The sequence below is a fragment of the Pithys albifrons genome, chromosome 3 (genome assembly GCF_047495875.1).
Source record: "Pithys albifrons albifrons isolate INPA30051 chromosome 3, PitAlb_v1, whole genome shotgun sequence".
NCBI lineage: Eukaryota > Metazoa > Chordata > Aves > Passeriformes > Thamnophilidae > Pithys > Pithys albifrons.
Genome location: NC_092460.1, coordinates 87,141,794 through 87,149,435, shown reverse-complemented (window position 1 = coordinate 87,149,435; position 7,642 = coordinate 87,141,794).

The following is a 7,642-nucleotide window of genomic DNA, read 5'->3' as shown; positions in this document are numbered from 1 at the left end:
TAACGCTGAACTGCAGGCAGTAACAGTACTTGCTTCAGATCTCTGTGAGCATTTTAAGGATCAGCCCCCCTCCCTAGACATTAGGGCTGGGTGGTGCTGCATCTGAACTAAAGTCACCCACACAGTGCTGCACAGCCTTTGTGCATGGCATGAAGTGCTTGCTTTCAAGGCTGCTACAGTTTGTAGGAAGAAAGTGGGGAGATTAAAGGTATGCTTGAAAAAACAGTCCTTTTTCTGTGATCTCAGTGGTCTCCTGCTGAGTTGTGCTGGGGTGGTTGAAGGGACCTGCCACTGATCATCCCCTGAGCTGGTGTCCCTCCAGTCACCCCCACCCACGCAGGGCTCCCTGCACGAACATACTCCATTGCTTCTGCTGCAGCAGTTTCATTTCCAGCACATTCACTTGACCCAAAATAAATGGCATCTCAACTCTTCCCCTGATGGAGAGACTAACACATTCAACCCATCAGGCAACCAGCTAAAATCTGTGGACAAACAGTCACAAACATTTGCCATACACAGTTCCACCAGTCACATCCTGGGGCTGTTTGTTAGCTGGTCTCCGTGGCAGGTTTTCACACACTTGTTTAATGTGTGTGGCCTACCCGGTACCTGTGTCTATGTGTGATTAATTAAGAAGCTCTGCATAGACCTGAAATTTGAAAAGCTTTTTGCCTTTTGAGACTTAACTGCAGAACTACTAGAACTATTTTCTGCATCTTCATTTTGACAGAAAAATCTCGAGGGAAGTGTGGGCTTAATTTGGTTAGATACTTTTTATAGGAGATTTTAGGGCCTGGGTTTCAGGAGGATGCATAAGAGGAGGATCTGTCTGCTTTTCTGGTATGTGAGACCTTTGCCTTAGCTAGCACACTCTGATTTTAGGGACTGTAATGTCCTGTGAAAGCTCAAATAGACTCCATAGTGCCAGTGAGAAAATCAGGGTGTCTTACATGGAGCAGTAAGATGTGTATTGTACAAAGGAAGGAAGAAAGAGCAGAACACATCCAAAATTAACTGTCTGCAGTCTTGTTAACACATTAACCCCATCACCACACAGGGAGGGGCTTGGGAGCATTTTATTGCAGGTAGAAAAGGGACAGGGAAATAAAAGTCTTCCAAGTGAGCCGTGTTCTGCAGATCATTCTTCAGAAGACTGTGTTGAATAAACAGATCCTCATACGGGCGCATAAAGTAAACAATTTTCGGCGGAGAGAAAGGACTTCACCAATAAGCTTATGAAGTTTATAGTGAAGACATTTTATTACACAAAGCACACAGTTTATATCGGGTTAGGACTACAGCTTATTGGCTAAAAGAGTTAACACACCACCACGCCAGATACTTCAATTGGTTAAAGCCTATCTCTCACAAGTCCCATGTTTATATTATTTATCCTGGCTGTTTTCCTGCAGAGTCCTGTGAATTCCTACTATGTGGATTCTTGGGGAGTAACCTCCTCCCTAGTAGCCAGCAGCAGCTGAGTTCCATGCTGCCTCTGGCTGATAGCTCACTCACAGGGTTTTTCTATAGATCTGAATTGCTCACTTTTGATTTTACTGTAACAACAGGTGCAGGAGTTGCACACAGTGTAAGGTGTGTGGAAGCTGCAGTGTGCTGGTGCTGGGGAGAAAATCTCTGGGGGGACTCAGGTGTGAGAAGGAAAAATAAAGGTCATCTGCTTCCAGAAAAGCAGTGAATCACACATCCATCCCCACTGGAAAGAGAGTTACTTAATTATCATTAAAGGTGGAGAAAGGGGGTTGCAGAGGTGGGGAATGTCCAATGCCTGAAGGAACAGTGAGGGTTTGGGGGCCCATCAGGGTGGTGGTTAGAGACACATGAGCAGTTTTAGGGTGGAGAGGACTGGATTAGCTAAACTTCACAGTCAAGGTAGCTGAGACTGGATCAGGTTGCCAAGGCAACATGGGCAGAAAAAGCAAGGAGCAAATCCTGAGGAGGGACTGGAGAAAGGAAGTAGGACATAAGGTATGGAGGATAGTTAGTGAAGTACAAGTGTGGGGATGTAGTGCCTCTGCCACACCACCACGTGATGACAGAGGAGTATCAAGCTGTCCTGGGTGGAAGGGAGGGGAGTCACAAGATGGCTCTGGGCTGTGAATGCAGGAGACTGAATGGTTTAAATCTCTCTAAACATTGGTGTTTTTCCCAGGACTCAGATTCATAGGCTTAGTCGTCTGTTGTTTAGAGTTTTTTTTTAACGTTCTTGGGTGCTGCATTGCACTTTGTTCACAGCTTAACCTATCAAGACCACACATATATAGAGAATTAGGCCCAGTTCCCAGTTTCCAGCTGCATTCTGTGGTCCGTGCATGGTGACAAGGCAAAGGAGAAGGATGAGCCAAGCCCCGCTCTGCTGGCACATCCTGCCCTTCTCTTTAACAGGGCACCCTCATGACTGGGGACATTGCAGTGCATTTTGTTTCAGTGAACCCAATTGCTGTTCTCTTGCTTGTAGTCTCTGCCAGTGTTGCTTCTCACCATGTCTCTGATTTTATGTTTGTGGTGTAGTTCATCATCGCCCCCAGGCTCCTGATGAAAGGGTCCCCCAGGTCCCTGAGGAGGAGGTCCCCACCAGGAGCCCCAATGCTGCAGTGGCCACAGGTGCCCTGAGAGCTGCACAGTGAACCTCTTGGATTATGGGACCACACCCCAGCAGAGTCCCACAGGCCCCCAGCATGGCCAGAAACCCCAGAGAGAGGCATGGACTGGGCTTGTCCAGACTCCACCAGGCAAAGCATGAAGGGTGGGTTTAAACAGACAGCCATAACACAGCTGACCTTTAGTTTTAGTGCCATTCCCCACATAAGGTTTGTATTACAATGCTCAGGACTGATGCCACCCTCTCTGACCAGTCCTACATGTGTCTCTGGTCCCCTTGAACAGTGCTGTGGCATTTTCAGCCTTCCCAGCCCTGCAGTTTTTCCTTCTTAAAGCCATTTCCACAGCTGAGGCGGGTGAGACCCTATGTCCCCAGCCAGCTGTCACCAAATCCCATGTACAGATTTTCTGCCTGAAGCCTTCAGGTTACTCAGCATAGCTGTAGTTGCAAAGGGGAGGTTGTTGGCAGTCACATAATGTGCCATCCTGCAAATGCCAGATGACTTCTCCATCCCTAAAGTGGCAGTTGTGGCCTGCAGCAGGTGGTTGAGTCCCCACTGGGGAGTGGTGCCTTGAAGTAAGCCTTGCTGTGAAATTGGTGATTATTTTAATATATTCATGGTGCGATGGCATCAAACCCTGTCTGACTGCTCCCGATGAGCTCTGTCATTGGCCAGGATGTCTGATGTGACAGTGTGCCCTGTTACTGGACAGTCACAAAATGTGACTGCAGTCTGAGTCAGTCTGATGTTATGTGACTTCCCCCATGCTCTCCCTGGTGTTTGGGGTATCCATAACCCCCAAATTGGCTGGGGGGCTGAGAAAGGGTCAGCTTCCCCCTGCAGTATTGGAATCAAGTTGAGGCTGGTGTCCCACTGCCCTCCTCTCATGGGCTGCTAAAAATGATGGGGAAAAAAATCAAGAGCAACCAAAGTTTTTGTAAGCTGGGTGAAGGCTGACTGCCAACCCCAGCCTGGTACCAGATGAGACAGCTTTTGTATTCTCTCTGTATTTCAAGTCCCATTGTGATGGGTGGGATTCACAGGGAGATGCTGAGGGCATTGGGACTCCCTTAGTCCCTGGGGGGAGAACAATTAGTGCCCGTTGTTAGTGCAGCCCCAAGGCTGCAGGGCTGCTGGATGAGGCACTGCCCCTTTGTTGCTTGGGGATGAGCTGGTGTTGGGGTGAAATGCTGCTGCTCTTCACTGCTGCAGGGAACTGTGGGTGAGAAGAGGCAGGAGAAGCAGGAGTTGTGTTCCAAGGAGGTGGGGCAGGGCAGGAGCACCCAGCCTCGTTCCTCACATGCCTACAGCTCCCCTTCCTCCAGCCCCAAACTCCTGCCTTGCTCACAGCATGGAGAGAACACTCAGGCAGTGTCTGCCTCCATCTGCAGCAATTGCTGTGAGTAGGCACAGCTTCCCTGGGGTCTCCTACCTGGCATGGCTTATTCCCCCAGCCTGGTTGTCTGGTGATAGCAGCTGGCCATGGCCCAAAGTATCCTGCTCCAGCTGGCCCTGTTCCCAGCAGAGCTTGCACTGGGCAGGCTCAGAGATCCCCTCCAGCTTCAGCTGCTCTGGGGATCTCCAAAAATTCATCTATTTGCAGGGCATGCAGCTTCTCTGGAGAGCAAGTCTCCTTACTGGCCTCCTGTTTCCCAATAATGACTCCAGCCTGGGGAACAAAGTAAATCTTCTGCAATATGATATATTGGTTTGCCCTGATCAGCCATAGCTCTGGGTCCTTGGCCAGGTCAGTGCCTGTGTGCTGAGCATGACACAGCAGAGGTAAATCACAGTCCTCTCCCTGCAAACACGCACAAATGGTTGATTTGGACATGTTTTCTCTCAGCTCTATTAAATAGTACAATGGGCCTCTTTCAGTCTCCTGCCTTACCTTCACTCACTCCTCTGTCTTTTGGCTGAAGATTCCCCATCACCTCACACAGAGCTGGTGTATCAGCAGCCTCTGCAGCCACCTGTGTGCTGTGCAGCTCACTGCAAGCTGGTCCTATTGGCTTTCACATCCAGAGGGCTGTGGCACCTGGAGCAAGCACCACAGGGCTGTGGAGTTACCACAGTGTGGGTGGGCAAGAGGGTGGACATTTAGTATTCAGCTCAGTCAGGAGAACCTGGTGGGAGTTTGACCTCCCCAGCCCTGGAGAAGCACGTTCTGATGCAGGTGACTGGGACTGTCACCTCTAACCCATCCAAGGCTGTCAGTGAGAAGAGGCTGAAGAAGCCTTGCAGAAAAGTCATTCACCTTTGTGGGGACAGATTAGGCACTGGATGCAGAGAGTTGGTAATATTTTTTCCAGGAAAACTCATCCTTCCTCAGTCTCCCATCTGCTGAAACCTTTAAAAAGCAATTCACACACAGTTTCTACCAGAGAAATAATCACTTCTATGAAGACTTAAGCCTCTCATTTCCCATAATGATAATCCTTCAAGAAAATGAAATAATTTCTGCGAAGCCTCTGTGGAGGCTCTTGGCATAACATCCAGCAACAAACTGCCCATTAATGAAACAAACTTCTGTTGGTGCTTGCCCCCAAAACAATCTTACCTTGCAGGTTACTGTAATTAGAGTTGATTTTAGAGGGAAAATTAAACTGATTCTGTCTGAAGCTTATGATAACACTTCCAGTGAGAGAGTCTTTCAATCTGTATTTAAAAACATTTGAGTGCCAGCAATAAAGAAATGCTCCTGTTTTTCTGTTAATTGCAGGTACCTTTCTGTCCTTATCCCCAACAAAAAAAAAACTCTACTTGTAACTGATGCTTACCAAACACAGTTAAAACCAGGTATATTTCCATGTCCTCCCTGGAGGCTTAGCACACTGCCAGGAAGAAGAATATGAATGGAAAAAGACCATCTTTGCCTATGCTGTTGCCTCAGAGAAAGCTGGTGGTGCCTGAACGCATATAGTGAGACAATGGTCATTACTGTCAGTTACAGATAGTGGTGGATTAATAGCATCAAATGCTGAATTATCAGCTGAAGAAAGCATGATTTGAGGCTACTACTTCTTAGTAAACCTAATTCAGCTCTTCCCAGAAGTCACAAGGAATCAGGGTAAAGAAAGCCCCTGAGCAGAGGGAGAAACTGGTGCTGAAACAAGGAAAAAACACGTCTCTTTTAATGCAATAATAGTAACATAAATACTTTAAAATACTTCTCTAATAGTTAAAAAAAAAAACATGCTGCCTTACTTATCATCACTGCCAGCACACAAATCACTACAAACCACTACAAAATTAGTTTTCTTCTTCTGATTGCTTGCAATTACAGATAAAAATTATAAGGTAATTGGATTCTATACACTCTCATGCAAATACTTTGAAACATGATTATCTATGGTGATTGACATATCCCAAGTGGTGAATTATTGCACTAGAGACATGTGTATGTAGCTCTTACATATAGCCAGTCAAAAGGTATGTGTCTGGCTCGAGCTGTGGAATTCAGTCCTTACTGGGAAATGGTGCAATCTAGGCTGAAACCTGATTGTGGGAGCTTCTGTATTAGTGGCTGAAGTGAAAATAAGCAATGCCCACTGAAAGGCTCTAAATGATGATAAATATGAGGGGTAATTTAATAAAGAGCACTTGAAACCCCCCACATACACATCCATATGGGGCAACCAGCTCTTTTTTCCCAGTTTCCACCTGCATTCTTTGTCCCATAGGTTCACAGGGGCAGACTGGGAATATAAGCACTCAGGGGCCAGCTGTGCAGATCAGGAGTCACTGCCTGAACTTGGGTAGTTCACTTCAGTGTAAAACAAACCACAATTCAGAAGTCCCAGCAAAAAGGCCACTGTCACAGAAGTCAGGAATGTGACTTCCATTACAAGTTAATGGCAGTTCACCTCCATTTGGGTCACTTCAGTACCTCACTAAAACAGACACCAGGGAACTCTCTGGCAAGAGACAACTTTAAATCTGGGATAATAACACCCCACCCCACCCCCCCAAGTCTAAAGCATACCATGCTGGAGCTTTAAGCTGTAATGTGTATTGCAGGGGGTGGCAGGCCAAGGGCATTGCAGCCACGTCAGCCATGGGGGAGGCTGTAACGCCAGACATGGAGCACTGGAAAGGCTGGCAGGACATGCCAGGGATGGGGCACTGCTGGCAAAGCAGAGATGCCCTAGGTTGAGTCAGCATGGGCCACTGCTGGTGTGGCATAATCTGAACAGTCTTTGTCACACTGGGTGAACAACTGTGCCTTAGAAACCACTGGTAATGGCTAAGCTTTCAGTAAATCATAGCTGTTACTCAAATAAATTATAGCTCCTATGAAGAAGATGAATATTGCAGTTTAAAAAGATTACTAGGGAGTTTGCTTTGACATTAAATTGAGGCAACCTAAAAAAGAAAATCTGCTTATGTCAAGCCTTAGGAAGTGGGCAGTGAATTGACTAAACAGTAGTTGCATATTTCAGAACTCAGGCTGTGCAAACCACTTCCCATGTATGCAATTTATATATATAAAAGACAATGCTATTTTTTCTCTCAAGTACAGAAAAGCCTGCTGAAATTTCTGAGGTGCTATTTTTAAAACAGCGTAGCCATAAACCTGCAAGCTGTTGAGCAAAGTAGACCTTCTTTTAAAAATGGCTCTTAGCCTCAAAAATAAAACCCAGCAGCAAACATGACCACTGGTTTGATGATGAGAGCAGAGACAAAGAATAGTGACAGGTCTCATCTGGGCTGGGTGACACACACTCCTTCTACAAAATGTAGAAATAAAATTACCTGGTGGGAATAAAGACAGTGAATCTTTTAACTGCAGACTCCAAGGGGGAAGCACAATACATTAATCTTAAAGAAGCAAACCTCCTGCTCAGTTTCAGGAACAGTATCCATCATAGCTTTGCCCAAGCCCCGTTTGTAAAGAAGAGGATGCCTGCATGCAGCCAGCTGGCTGTGCCAGTGCACACACACACAGAGTTTTTTATATATAAATATACACACACATATAAGACATCTATGGAGAGATAGCTCTACAGAAGTAAAGG